This window comes from Protopterus annectens, chromosome 8.part1 (genome assembly GCF_019279795.1).
Source record: "Protopterus annectens isolate FY-2018-M chromosome 8.part1, PAN1.0, whole genome shotgun sequence".
In the NCBI taxonomy this organism is placed as follows: domain Eukaryota; kingdom Metazoa; phylum Chordata; order Ceratodontiformes; family Protopteridae; genus Protopterus; species Protopterus annectens.
Window position 1 is genome coordinate 223,559,840 of NC_056742.1, and position 16,652 is coordinate 223,576,491.

Consider the following 16,652-nt stretch of genomic DNA (forward strand, 5'->3'; position numbering starts at 1 on the left):
AATTCACAAATGTGCACGCTGACTGGACACCCCATTCATCGTGCCCATTGAAAATCGACCATATACCAATAGAGAAAAGTCTAGCTATCAAAGTGCCTTTAAACAGCCAGACATTTCTACTGACATATGCTTAGAGGACAGAGAAAATACAAGCAATATCAGGTTCATGCTTTTCTTCATAGGAATCCCCAGTAGTGTTCTTGCACGGAAGTACTACCTGGTATTGTTTTTGTTTGTGACTCTTACTGCTATTTTTGAGAAGTCTCACACATGGGCGGGCTTTTTACTTCAATTATGATATATAAGCGTCATGATTCCATGCTATGATGTTCTGAAGAAGACAGATTTACTTCTGTAGAAAGCGCTCAACCTATTTTATGTCAATAAATTAAGTGTTTCCAGCACAGTATCCTGTATTCCTGGCGTTCATTCACCTTTGGTGTGTTTGCAATTTTGTTGTTTCGCTGGGATTATCATCTTTATTACGTTGTCTCATTGCAATTCACAAATGTGCACGCTGACTGGACACCCCATTCATCGTGCCCATTGAAAATCGACCATATACCAATAGAGAAAAGTCTAGCTATCAAAGTGCCTTTAAACAGCCAGACATTTCTACTGACATATGCTTAGAGGACAGAGAAAATACAAGCAATATCAGGTTCATTCTGCAAAACTAAAGGAACAGAAATGCACCTGATTTTTCCTTGTATTTTTGTGCTGTCCCTCCTAAAATCTCAGCAGACTCTCATACCTCTTAACTGTCCAGAATTTCACAGAACATCCAGATAAACTGTAACTTTCTGTCAAGCTACTGGGGATTGAAGACATTAAATATTGACAGACATTTCAGATTCAGGCTTCATATCTTTCTGAAAATGCACTCTAACAAAAAAACAGCTCATTCCAGTGACTTTCTAAGTTTATAAGAGCAACATTTAAAATCTATCACTATTTTTGGGCCTTTGTCCCTCCAGTATGTTGGACTTTGTCCAGATTTCTTGCATTAACAATATGTATGGTTGGAAAAAAAAACAAACAAAAAAACAATGGAGATTCTCATTTCTCCATTACTTCTTCTCACTTTCAGTCTCAGACACGCACACACACACAGACACACACACACACACACACACACACACACACACACACACACACACACACACACACACACACACACACACATGCACAGTATATCAGAAAAAAAGGAAGAATACAGAGGAACACAACAGCATCCGTATAGAAAGATATTATTTAAGAAAGGTATACAGTTTCTTTCTTATATACTGTGATTGTATAATAGCAGTAATTCACTCCTGTTAGTAGGTATATCAGAAATTACCCACAGCTGTCTGTCTAATCAGTCAGGCTTCACCCTAATGATCAAACCACACAAACTGTGGGTAAATCCTGACATAAACATGCGCACTCATAGATTATTTCTTAAATAATGCACACGTCTATAAGAGCAGCAAGTCATTGCAAAGCAGATTTTTGTGATGGAGCTTGTTCGCAGTTCATAGCCTCAATACTTGCAAATAAACTATCCAACAGCTTCTCCATTATTTTGCTAAAGTAGAAAACAAGCCTGAACAATAGCACTGAAATAGAATAATGATGTTCATACAGAAAAAAAGCTGCTTCTCCAAAATAATGACTTCTGGATTATCAAAAGGAGAATTATGTGAGTAGTAAAAGACCTTCTTAGCAAGGATGGATAATGCTAGAATTTTCTCTTCCTCACTAAACTACAATGCAAGTTTGTTTTTAAGAATTCCCCCTCCCCCAAAAAAGAAAAGAACGGCAAGTTATGCATTAATACTTTTCAACGCTGACATTTCTTTTAAGGTTCGAGTGGGTAAATTTACTTTTCATAACTCCAAAATTTGTATAATTAATGTTTTAGCAGCACAGAGCACAATGATAGAATAGACATAATGGCTGTGTGTCTTTAAAGTTTTTTTTTCTTTGTTCTTTGACAATAAGTGTCTGAACATTAGAAGTATTCGCCTTTAAAACAATAAAAAACAGTAATGGCTATGATTGCGCTAAACAATGTCTCTAGTTATGTCTTTCTCTTGAGACAATACTACTGACTTGAAAAGCTCTATGGGTTTTTCCTGTTATCAGAGAAAGGCAATAGACATTATGCTTGTTAACTCACAAACCTTTCTTCAAAGAATACTGCTTAGTTCTGACACACATTTTTCCAAGTGCTGAAAGACATTAGCACATATCATGTGTGACGTTCATGCCATACATTCTGCTACTAAAAAATTACTGACGGTCTTTAGAAGAAGGGCATTGTCATGTTTCATCATTTGGTTTGTAAATGCCTTCCTGGAGTACTCTCTCTAAGGCACTCAAAATGTCATGCAACAAAAATGTGATCTGAGTCTGGTAATCCAGTCACATAATCTCACAAGACAAGCATCACACTGTCTGTTACTCTCTCTCTAGTTAATATTGTACTACTCAGTTCTGATCTTTTTAATGTTTTCTGTTTCTCCTAAGGGATTATGCAATAACATTTTTTTTCCATTATTTGAGTATGGCTGACTGCAGTCAGAATTGTTTACCATTTACCAAGTATTTATTAGATTCGACTATAATTTATTATATGCCAAGCTTTACAGATTCTCCTATTTTATTTAAGTAACTATTATTTAATAGGATCATTTTTTCTTTTTTATGCTGTGATTATGCAACTGATACACGTTACATAGACTCCATCCTCACAGTACTTTAAGATTGCTAGAACTGTTTCAGTATTAATTGACATGTAAATGTATATAATGTATTCACACAATATTTCATACTTTTGCATACCTTATTATAGAAATAAATTGATGATGTTTTTCTAAGTTTTAAGTATACCGTTTGGAATATCTCCCATATCTGCATGCTATTCATGGTCAAAACATTTAGTCCAAGATTTACAGTCATTGGTTTGGCAGGACCACTTGCCCCGCTTCATTTCAAGTTGCTCTGCTCCACCATTTAGTGATTCATAGTCATGCTCATTCCAACTGGAACAACATCGTAATAAGACAGAATATGAAATGAATGTCTTAACTGGAGTGATTCTGTAATGCTCATGTTACTGTACTTCTACCCACACCACAAATGAAACCACACAGGCATTCATGTGCACACATACACATACACACACGCACACACACACACACACACACACACACACACACACACACACACACACACACACACACACACACACACACACACACACACACACACACACACACACACGCAGTTGTACACACACACACACACATACACACACACACACGCACACACGCACACACACACAGACACACACACACGCATACACACGCACACACATACGCACACACATACTCACACACACACACACATACACACACACATGCATGCACACACACACACACACACACACACACACACACACACACACACACACACACACACACACACACACACACACGCACACACACTCATGCACACACACACAGTGTATGAGTGTTTTGACTATTGAATAGTGTTCTTGCTATGGTAAATGTGTTTTGTCAGTTCCACAGTCTGCTTTCCACAAATCTTGCACAAGTCCCCTTCCTTGACCCCTTATCAAATCTATTTGACATTCCCACCTCAAATGTAACCCACTGTGTGGGCAGGAAGTCAATACTGGTGTCTAACTAATTATGACCCTTCATCACCCACCTCAGACTTAGACAATGCCTATAGTTAAGGAGCCTTCTCTACCTTCTCAAAAATAGGCAGTGCATACCTGTGGTCTTGTGGCTTGGACATGTCCACCAATCTCCACAGATGTGTCCAATGCTTCCATGGTGGTGAAGTGGCTAGGACCCTCCTCACCCTCTCACACACATCCAATGAACCCTGGTTGCGCAGTAGCTCAGGACCCTTCTCCACCTGTCTTTGGTTGCTTTTGGGACACACACACACACACACCGACAGCATACCTCTCAGCCTGGAAACATCAAAAATCTGGACAAAGGCCCATGAAAAATAGGTACAAATCTGTACTCTGATTAACATAACATTTGCATACATAGCTATGTAACCCTGCCCAATACAATAGAATCATGGGATACCAACTTTCAAATGCAAACTGAAGAACAGACAACCAAAATATGGCGCCAGAGTCCCCCTGCAGCCATTCCAATGTCCCATTACTTGGCTATTTCGCTCAATTTACCATAAACACTGTAATGTGCATACTGCTTTACTTCTACAATGATTAATTGGATTTTATTTTACATTTTATAGTACAAACACTAATAGACATCTTGTAAACAATCAATACAGTCTCACAATGAAAACAGACTTAGCGTTAAAACTTCTCTGCCCTTGAATCTCACATTCACTGAACCAGCAGTGAAACTCACATCCAAAGAAAATGCATCTGGCCAGTGGCGGATAAAGATTATCTTTGAGCTGTTTTCAAGTTGTAGACCCTTACACACAAAACATGCAGATGTTCTTTGATTCACCTTCCTGACTGCATTAAATTATATTCCTTTTATAATACAGCACACTTATTAGAGCACATTTTAAATTTATTGTTTTGAACATTTTTCCATTAAGCAATGAAACAAAATGCATGAACCAATAATGACAAAACTTCCCAATTCAGAACATTTCCATCATAAAAGCCTACTCAAACTTCTACAATCTGCCAGTATCAGTAAATATGCACAATCTCCACAGAAGTAAAAGTCATCTAAATAATTCTACATTAACGAGATCTGCAACTGATGAAGATGTTGCTGCTAGCAAATAACTTTATATTTCATTGTTTCATTTAGAAGTAAAGTGCCTGTTGTCCTTGAAAAATAAATTGCCTATGTTACATTTAAAAAAATGATACGCTAGTAATATTTCAGTAGGGAATGGATGGAAAACTGATAACAGGTTCATAGTTACTAGGTATGTTTACCAAAGGAGGACATTCTCAGGACTGCAGCATCCACCATCTTTAAAAGTACAAAACAGTACAGTATCAGCAACCCATCTACATACTATGGGAGTAGAACGCACAGCCTTTTGCAGCAAAAGCAAGTATACTACCTATTGTGCTACTAACAATGCAAGTAGACTTTGCATAAGCACTAAACTTCTCTTTCCCTGAAGAACTGTGCAGCACAAGAAATCAGGAAAAAGCCAAAATGTATTGGGGGGGGCAAAGGCCCAAAACTGGGGACACATTTTAAACATTGCTTGTATAATCTTAGAAAGTTGACAGAATAAAATGTTGTGTTACCATGTGTTTCCTGAAAGATAGGAAGACTGAAACTTAAATGGCTATAATTATTTAGGGAATTCAGTTCTCAATGATTTACCAAAAAAACATAAATTTTATTTTATTTAACATTTGTTTACTAGGAAAATCCAACTTGGAACAAAGCCAATTTTCAGCAGAGGCCCAGGGAGAAACACCCTAGATGCACGTCTTTTTATCATAGGAGGAAACCGGAGCACCCAGAGGAAACCTACACAAATGCAGGGTGGACATGCAGACTCTGCACAGAAGGCACTTCAGCCGAGAATCAAACTAGAGAGCATCTTACTGTGAGGTGACAACACTACCACTGCACCATCCAAATTTTAACAGGAACAGACCAAAAGTATGATCCAAAAAAATTCCAGACATTCTGTAAAAATTTGTACATTTGAGAGTTATAACTCATTCAATCAGAAGTAGTGGTATGGGTAGAGAACTCAGGCTCTTGCTTCTTGTACCTAAGGTACAGGGTTTGAGCCTGAGTTAGCCTAACAACCAGGTATATCTAACTGGGGCATGCAGACACATGCAAAAAGAGCCAACTAATTGCAGCAATGGTTAGAGCAGCTGACAATGAACTTGCAACAAAGAGCCAACTAAATGCAGCAACAGGTGAAGTAGAGCAGCCATCAACAAACTTGCACACAGTATCTTGGCTGGCCAGCAGATAAATAAAATAATGCACAACAAATAACAACAGTTGTTTTTCGTCTTAACTGCAGAACTCTGCAAAATTTAAATTATGCTGCCTGCCATCACTGTTATATTCCCTATTTCCCTCCGAGTCCAACAGACAGTAGCTGAAAGGCTGGTAATGATTGGTGACATCAGCCAAAAATTTAAAGTGGTAATACAAAAAAAAAAAGACAAGGAAATTCAGAAATTAAGGGGGCCACTTGGGAATTCGTGGCACCCCAATATTTTGTCCTCAAAACTAGTAAATACCAAGGAATTTGGTACAGTTGAGAGGTCTGACTGACAGACCCATGCATACCCTCATACACTCATACAAGCAAGCACAACTTACTTGGTTCAGCAATCTGAGCAGGCTGAGGTTGATCTACTTCATCCTGCCCAGATTACCTCCCATAGATATTGTGGATACATGGTGAACACTTACATACAGTCCTCACTGTCTTGGCTGGTGACTTGTGTGGTATGAATGTGTACAACTTCTGTATTATGTAGTTTTCTGACTTCATCAATGTACTGGGTTGTAAAGGTAGTCTCATTAGGCCACAGCCCAGCCACTGATTACAGCATTACATGTAGCTCTGAAGTTCATATTGTGATGGTCATTATGAATCCTAACAGCCTTGCATAGTATGCAAAGCAACCTGCTACATTGGACAATACAAAACATGTCTTTGAATCCCTGTTTAGTATAATACTTTCACTGTAAGGACATTCTTAATAGAGTTAATCCACAAACACAGCCATATAGCCACACAGCAAGTGAAACTGTGCTGACTTGTATGTTTCATTTGTCTTACAGTGAAACATTCCCTCTTCAAATATCTATTTACATTTGGGTCTACTTCATAAGACCAACTTTTTAAAACTTTGAAATTCCTATGATGTTTGAGACCATATGATTGATGTGAAAAAGTTTGTTCAGAGATTGGGGTACAGTTGATATTGGGGAATTTGCCCCTTCCTCCACTGCAGTGTAATCTCAGAGTCAGTATATATAATTAGCAGGATGACTGACAGTGTAGGAGGCTTGCCCCCCTGCAAAAGCATTGTATGTCTTGTAGGGTTGTTGTCTGACTTAATGAATTTCAGTGTTTTAAAAAGTTGATCTTCTGACATAGACCCCTTAGTTTCATGTATCAGAATTTTTGACAGACATGTATGATTTCTAGTTGATTATGTGACTAGCGCCTAATTTGGTATAGCACACAATCTGTTGGAAGGAAATTATTCTTCAGATATCACATCTGTGGAACTAGCTTACCACACCAAAATGCCAAGAAGTTGGTAACAGGAATAACAGGCAAATGCAAGCATTAATTTCAATAATGCAATACTTTATCCTGGTGGGTCAAACAACAAATCACAACAAGGGGCTGCACTTCTATTTAGCCACATAATTTAGGGAGAACGTCTGAATCTAGTCATACAAAAATTGTGTTCAAAATGGCCTTTGACCAAAAACATACTTTATCCTGAACTTATGAAATATGTCCTTGTCAATGAAAGTTAAAAATGTGAAGCTGCCGGCAAGAGTTATATATGAATTCTTGTACACTTTCCAATCAATTGTTACACAATTGCTTGTTGCAATCTCAGTAGCCCGGTCATTATTACACTGTGAATTTGCAAATTAGTAAGAATTCATGACTAGTGTCTTCATTAAAGGAATGAACTGACTAAATGCCCTGGACATAGATGTCTCCTTCTGTAGAACCAGACACACCATCTGGTGAAAACCTTTCTCAGAGACATGTAGCAGAGAAATGAAGGCTGAGAAAATAAAACGCTGGACTACAGCAGCTCATTGACAGCTCCACAATCTTCTTCTAGGAAGATGTAAGCTCTTCAGCTACTTCTACTAGGAAAAGACCCAAGTTGTTTCTTATTAATTTCAGGAGCAGGTAACTCTGTTGACCCAGCAAATTATTATTTTAGGGCTACAATACTTGTGGATCTCTTTTTCTTTTTTGTAATTTTCCACTTCTGTGGATTTTATTCAAACAACTTTTTTTGTGTGTGAAAACAAGGACTTTTTAGATGGCCTTTTGCTTTCAAGTGTTAGTCAGGAGATCCTGGGAAGCTGTGTTAGAGGCTGCTGTCCATAACTGGAATTCTGACACCAAAAGCCATGTACAGATAATGATCTCAGTTTAGTCAGTGAATTAGTTGTTATATTAAAATCGCCTCATAGCAAGATGTTGCCCCGTTCGATTCTCAGCTAGAGTGTCTTCTGTGCGGAGGCATACATGAATGGGATGTGCCTTCGTTGAAGGTTGTGCATCAGGGCTGGTAACCCAGTATGTAAAAATCCACTTCCAATCATTAGTGGACCGGAGTTCCACTGTGGCGACCCCTAACCGGGAAAAGCAGAAAGACACAAATTAAAATAATTTGAGCTGATATTTCTGTTGATTTTTGAACTCCCAATTGTACTTCCAGACTGTTTTTACATATTTATGTCAAAACAAATACAGAAAACTACAATATTTAGCTTCTGTTTATGGAAACATCTTGTCTATTAATACAGGTTGCAAAGGTGTTGTATGAAGATAACATAGAAGCTCAAATAATTATGGTAAACTTGATAAAAAGCAATTACTAAATAATGGAAATCAGAATCCAAACCAACTATATTAGAAATAGTGAATATAGTAACAGAGATAAAACAACTGGAAATGAGATCTTTAGAAAACGATAGGAACAAACTACATAGGAAAAAATGGGAATTGTGGGAAAGCTGCAGACAGTAGAGGACTGAGCTTTAAAAGAAGGCAGGACTTAAAGGAGCTATGTAATGCTGGACTGAACACGATTGGGTAGATTGAAAGTAATGTATAATGTTTGCAGCTGGGAGTGTGTCACTATGGTCTGTGATGTAAAATGCTTGCAACTAGAATTGTGTCTGTGTATTTTGTTTTCATTTATATAAATGTATGATCACTTATATCACAAGTGATGGTTTAATAAAGATGTTTCTTGTTTAAAAAAGGAGGTAGGGATTGAATAATTTATGTAATGTTGCTTAGGTTATTTGATACATAGCAGTATATGTGAAGCATAATATTTGTTAATTGTAACTTAATACAGTTTGATTACTTTTATATAAATGTAAATATGCCTACAGTATGTCACAGGTAATTTTATTTATTTATTTATTTGCAGTTGGTTTACCAGGATAGTCCATTGGGCTAAAAGAACCCATTTTCAATGGAGTCCTGGGGAGAAAAGCTCCAAAAACAATTAGCAAGGTTACAATAAGGTATTTAGTTTCAATTATACAATTCCTACAGACTTGGAAATGCAGTAGACTAGTGTACAAACATATACAAATATTACAATCTTGTATCGCTGAAAACAATTTACAATATAGAAACTGAGAGGCTTTTACAACTTAGGGTGGGTTACACTTGAGATATCTTTGATACATTCAGGATGAGTAGCTTAATACAATCAAGAGAACGGTATATGAGCTGACATAGAACCTTTCAATATAGAAACAGAGAACCTTTTCCATCAGAGGGTATATTTACACTAAGGTACCTTTAAGTATTCAGAAAAAGCTAATACAAGCAAGAGCAAGATCTATGAGTTTAGGAGAGTAAGTAGAAATTCTCATTATGAATAGGGGAGGAGAAGTGAAAATTCTCAGTATGAGGACATTATGTTGAGTGGGAGCAGGAGCATTCCCACTGGGAAATTAGGTGTGAGTGAAGGTATTTTTTGAATGAGAAGTGATTTGTGATGGTACGAATGGATGGGGGTAAGGAGTTCCAGAGACGAGCAAGACTGTAGGATAAGAGATTTTTTCCAGGGGGATGAATTGGTTTATACAGTTCAATTAAGTTTTGGTTGTTAGATCTTAGAATTCTATCAGAGAGGTGAATTTTGAAGGTAGAGGAGAGGGATGGACAGAGGGAGGGATTGAAGATGTGTTTGTGTGCAAGAGTCAGTTGGACGTAGGTGAGGTGATTGGATAGTTCTAACCATTTTAGTTTGTGGAGAGCTGAACAGTGGTGTGAGGAGGACTTATGGGAGGTAGCAAACTTGACAATTTTGTTATAGCAAGAGGAGAGTTGTGTTTTGAGAGAAGATTATAGGTTAGTTAGAAGTGGGGCTCCATAGAGGATGGATGGGATGAGAAATGTGGTAGATAGGGTGAGTTTAGTGGAGGGTGTAAGATAATTATTCTGTCTGTAGAGCATGCCGAGTTTTTGGTGGGGTATTTTTATATTTAGTTGAAGATGGGAATTGAATTTAAACTGACTATCAATTTGGACCCCAAGTAATTTGGCCTGAGATATCAGTTCTAAGGGTGTATTGTTGTGACTAGTAATAGTGAAATTACTTGGATTGAAAAAGGTAGCTTTAGAGGGGGTGAATACCATTACTTTGGTTTTGGAGGCATTGAGTACAAGGTGATTTGTTTTCGTCCATTGTTCGGTGGTTGAGAATGCATCTTGAGTAAGCTTTAGCAGTGTGGGGATGGAGGTAGCAGAGCAGATTATAATTGAATCATCTGCGTATTGGATAATTTTAGTTGAAGGAATAGAGTTATGGAAATCGTTTATGAATATATTGAAAAGCAGGGGACCCAGTATAGATCCTTGGGGAACACCGGTTGGGGTGTTGATGAAAGGGGAGGTGGCTTTTTTCCATCTCACTGCCTGATATCTATTGGATAAGTAGCTAGTGAACCAGTTCAGAGAAGAGGGTGACAAGTTAAGCTTGAAGAGTTTAGTTAGTAGTAAATTGTGGGAGATAGTATCAAAGGCTTTAGAGAGGTCTAGTAGGAGGGAAGAGACAATGTGTCCTGTGTCCCGGGCTTTGTTCACAGCTTCCAGGAAGGAGAGTAGGGCGGTCATAGTACTGTGTCTTGGTCTGAAACCATGTTGTGTTGGAGTTAGTAGGTTATTGTCTAAGAGGTATGGTAGGAGTTGTAGGTGAATACACTTTTCTAAAAGTTTAGAGATAGGAGATAGAATAGCGATGGGACGGAAATTAGTAATATTGTTATTGATGCCTCCGTTGTGCAATGGAACAACAAAAGCCTTTTTCCAGATTTGGGGTACTGAGCTTTTTTGAATGGAATGGTTGATTAAAATGCTGATGGGGTAGGCAATGGCTTCAGCAGCTATACTGAGAAAGTAAGAAGGAATGTTATCAGGGGCATTAGAGCATGGTTTTAGTTTCTGCAGTAGATTTTTTATGGTGGATGTGGGTATAGGTTTTAGTGAGAATGGTGGGGGGAGGGGGGAGAATTTGAGAATGTTGATGATGGAGTGGAGATAGGGGATGAGCAGTGGTGAGGGGTGAAAAGTTGGTAGGGGAGGATTGGGGTGTAGTGGGGGGTATGGTGGGGTTTGAAGATGAAAAGGATGAGGTTAGTTTGGAGATAGAATCAATGAAGAAGGTGTTGAATTGAGTGGCCAAGTCTATGTCAGGAGTGTTAGGGTCTGGGCTCGGGTTATCTGGTTTGTTGGGATTGAGAAGGGTAGACATGCATTTCCAAACTTTTTGAGGGTTTGTTTTGTTGTTGTTTTGGATTATGGAGAAGTAATTTTGTCTATCGGAGATAAGTTTTTTTACTTTGTTTCTGAGTGTTTTGTATTCGTTGTGGGCTAGGGAAGTCCTATGTTTCTGATATGATGACCATGCCTTATCTCTAAGGTGCATAGTTACTAGTGTGTTTTTGGTTAGCCAAGGGGCAGTTTTGTTTTTTATTCGTTTTGTTTTTATGGGGGCTTGTTGCTCTAAGAGGTTTAGAAAAGTTGAGTTAAAGTGGGAGACAGCCTGTTCCAGGGGTAGAGTTTTTAGGGTGTAGCAGTTGATTGCTTTTAGAGAGTTGGACAAGGTAGTGGGGTTAAAGTTGTTTTGGCAGCGAGTAGTAATAAAATTGTGAGTAAGATGTAGGGGTGAAGATAGTCGGTGTGTGAATGTGGGCAAGTGGTCACTAAGGGAATCAGGCAGGGTGCCACTATGTGAGAAGTAATGAGGGTGGGAGACTAATATCCAGTCTAGGATACTATCACTGGTGAGGTTTTTTGAGGGCCGAGTTATGGAGTTGCTCAGTTGAGAAAATGGTGTTTAAAAAATCCTTGTTACTGTTTTTTTTCTCATGTCTTACATGTTGAAAGGGAAGCTTTGTGTTAAATCTTTAAACTCTTGTAATCTGAGCATACCACTAAGCCTCTAAGCTGTCAGTCTTTTCCATAATGTTCCTAATATTGCCTCACATTTCTCTCTAGTACATTGTAAAATTTTGAGTAAATTACAGAGGACTACAGTCAGCCAATAATGTCAGAAGTTAGAGTTTCATACTTATTGATTGTTCAGTAAGTGAATATTTAAACAAAACTTAGTGGCCTATTCATTTTTAAATTAATTAGATTAATATTTAAAATTTGTTTCTGATTTTGGGCCTTTGATCTTGCATTATTTTTGGCTCTGTTCATAATTCTTGAGTAAATCTGAGAGGTATTGAGCCTTCTGAATGTCAGTTTTGATCTTGCAGTTCATAAATGGCAAACCCATTGTCCGGAAGTTTACTGTTAAAATTGGCTATAGAGAATAACAAGGATTGGAAAGAATTTTTGATACAACATCTGGTGTGACTTTTGAAAGAATTACTTCTGCATGAATTTCAAACTGATGGTGTGTGTGTTGAAAAGTAAGTGTGCATCACACAGAGTAGACCATCAAGAATGCACTAGCTCTGTCTGGAGAGGTGCAGAATGATTCTAAATGGCATACTCATTGTCTGGTAATTATAATGATTAGCAAGGATTGGAAAGCATTTCTGATATAGCATCTGCTGCGACTTTACTTCTGAACATTTTTTCACTACACTCATGCCATCATTTTGAAGTACATACCTTCATGAGAAACAAAAACTCTAAATCTGAAATTGAAAGCATTTAAATTTCAAAAAGCCCTTGGGTCTTGTGACCAGCAGAAAAAAAATCAAAGCTTATAATAAACAAGAGGAGAAGCAGGCCATTGAAATGAAGAGGTTGATAACAAACATTTAGATACCTTAATGACCGTCTAGCAAACTTTACCAAAAAGTTTACACTACAGTTATTGACAAACAAGCCAGAATTGCATAGCTCTTTGGCATACAGAGATTAAGCTCAGATCACAGCCCTGATAACTAGATTTTGATGTACGGCTTAAGAGTTGAAAGAGTTAGGCAAGAGAGATTAGGAAATTAGCAGCTTATGTTGGCTCACCCATTCCAGATGGAAGGATTTGGTTATCAGCTGATTTTCTCCTAAGCAGATGGATGCCTGCAATGCACCCATGATCTTATTGCCAGTGCTATATGTTTGATCATACCAAGCTAGACACTGTAACCTCATGATACATGTGTGGAGGAACAAGCACAGTCAGGGGAATGCAATATGATGCAGGTGCCTAATCCATTACCAGTTGTGGAATGAGGTCCATAACAGACACCTTATATGTCTGCCTGTGTGATGGCAATGAGACATATTGCCCTCAATTGGAGAATACGGGAGATAGAATGTACAGTGGCAAATCCTCTTTGATTGGCAGGTGCATGGTTCTGAAAGATAAGCTAGAATAACAAAACAAAAAAAAAAAGATCAAATAGGTGTGAAAAAAAGATGCTTAGTATCATCAATAGTTGCTTAGTACTGCTGAAAAGGAGGAGAATTACAATATTTATGTTTTGTACAACAGCAATTAACAAAATAGACAGAGATGGACTCTACTGATATGTTTACTGAATGGGCAAATGAGTCTGAAGTGTTTCAGCTCAAAACTTAGCTATATCTATTATTGTAAGATTTGCTAATTATGTACTAGAAGAAAGTCATGTGCAAACTTGGCAACAGTTAATGTACAATAATAAACATTTTAGTGAATTATATTTCTTCATTGAGGTATGTAGAAGGCAGGCAAAATGTATGCAAGTCATGAAAATTTTTAGATCGAAGTTATCCAAGATTTAGAAATTTATATCTAGTGCAATTCAAAGTTCTTTTCTCCCTTCTGACTGAAAATATTACCATGATTCAGGTGAGGAAATGGTTTTAATTCTCATGTACAACAAAAAATTAAAAAAAATAACAGTTGCTGGCTAAGACAGTAGATATCACTTAATCCATGGGTTATCAAAATGTAGGAAGATCTGGGCAAGGTGTCTGAGACAGACACATTCTTTAAGTAGTAGATGCTTTCTACTGATGCAGACAGATTTGTCTGTTAAAATTATAGACCCATAGATTAACACATACACCAAACTACACTTCAGTGTTGATTGTTGTGTCAATTTTATTTAACATTATGTATAACTATGTATTTGAGAGTTGAGAAAATATTACTTTTTTGATGACCATGCCTGAAAACTCTAAGGATTAGTCCTAATTTGGAACGTTAATGTCTGTAAATTAGGGTTGGCCGCAGTGGTGCAGTGGTTATCATTGCCATCTCATAAGAAGAGGTTCTCTGATTTGATCCTCAGCTGGGGTGCCTTCTGTGCAGAGTCTGCATGTCCACCCTTTGGTCATGTGGGTTTCCTCCGGGTGCTCCGGTTTCCTCCCACATCTCAAAGACATGCTTTAGGTGGATTGGACACTCTAAATTGGCCCTAGGCATGAGTGCATGTATGTGTGTGCCTTCTGTGGAAGGTTGGGTGCCAGGCTGGCAACTCAACACTGTAAAACTCCACTGCCAATCATGAGCGGACAGGTGATCCACTGTTGTGACCCCTAACTGTGAAAAGCTGAAAGAAGAAGAAGAAGAATGTCTGTAAATTAGAGTTTATCAGTTTGAGCAAAACTGACACTATTGTCTGTAATTACACTTACTATGGATGTTCTAGATTTACTTCATGACAGGATCATTAAAGGCCCCACACTGAAGGTATCTAATGCAGCAGTTTTAACTTATCCACATCCATTTTAAACTTTTCATTTTTAGATGTGGAGAAAACATCTGCAGCATTCTCAGAAGCATGAACCTCTTATTAATGAATTATTCATAAATGGTTGTCACTATAGTTGAAGGTATAAATGTATTCATGCATATTAGTGAAGTGTAATTCAGAACTGCATTTAATCAGTTTTGAAAATATATATTTTTGTTGTGTACAAAATCCTTCAAACTACTTAACTGTGGAAGCTGTTCCCCTGCATCCCTGTTATGAAAATAATTAAATTGAGGGTCACAGCAGTCACATTTAAGGTGTATAGCTTTAAACGCTAATGATTTAGCTAAAGGAGGCTAAACATAGTCATCATATTTTAGGTATATTGCTTTAAATGATGGATGCCTTATGGTTCTTTTTTTTCCAAGAATGATCATTCTAATTACGGCTAGTCACATGTTCTTGGTTACTCTGCATTGTTTATCCACCATTCTGAAAACTAGTGTCAGAGTGCAAAAGTCAAGATATATTTTGTTTTCAAGAATATGAGTGTTAAACATATGAAAGTAGAATTCACAACCGAAATCCATAACAAGATCTGTTACTGTAAGTTCAGTGTGTTTCATGAAAGTGATATAGCTAAAAATCTTGATGAGGTGAAAAGTGCTACAGTTTTGCACATTACTGTGAAAGAAGCATGGAAGTTATTAAATATTTATATTTTCTTCAAAAAGAGGAAGGCAAACTAGCAATTATTAAACAAATGTTCAGTAATTACTATGAACCCAAATATAACTTATGTTATTTATTCACCATTTTACCACAAAGTCTTAAAGGAATTATAGATGCTTAGGTAAATAAAAAAGTCAAAGATTAAGATTTTGATGAGTTTCATGATTAACAAAAGATGGAATAGTCTGTGGTATAAAAAATGTTGAAACAAGAGGAAGGCATGCAGCAAAAACAAACACGCTTACATGAAAACATAGATATGTACTGAACAAGAGGAATATTTAATAAACATCTAAAAATTAATTGATGGGCATATGTTTCTAAGATAATATATGACTCAAATAAAAAGCAAATATGAGAAATAAAGTGAGAAGGCTTTACAATATTATAATACAATACAATGATATATCGTAAGGGCAATGAAGACTAGAGAAAGGACTGTGGATATGAAATCCTAGTTCTGTGAAGTAGATGTAACTAAGCATGAGAGGAAGATTTGCTCTGAATTTCATACCTCTCAACCTCTTAGTGAAAAAAACCTGAACAAAGCCCAAAAAAATGGAGGACAAAGGCCTAAAAATAGGGACATATTTTAAATATTGGTTTTAAAACCTTCCAACGTTGCAAGAGTAACAGGTTTCTTTTAAAATAATTTTCTGAAGGCTTTAATGTCTGAAACTCAAATGTATATCATTATTTAGTGTCTTCAATCATCCCAGTGATTTGCCAAAAAAAAAAAAAACATAAATTTTATGAGGAATATACCAAGAATTGGAGCCAAAAATCTGGACATTCTGCTGAAATCTGGACAGTTGAGAGGTAAAGTACTTTCTATATCTTTTCTAGAATTTGGAATAAGGAGATTTTTTTAAAGATAAAAAAAAAAATAAAAATAAAAGCCAAGTGTGTTCAATAAAATTTAGTCTTGTTAAAGACAAATGTTAAAGGTATGGGTTTAAATTTAAGTGATCGATACAACAAAGTCTAAAAATGATCAACATTATGCAACCAATAGTACAACTCAGATTG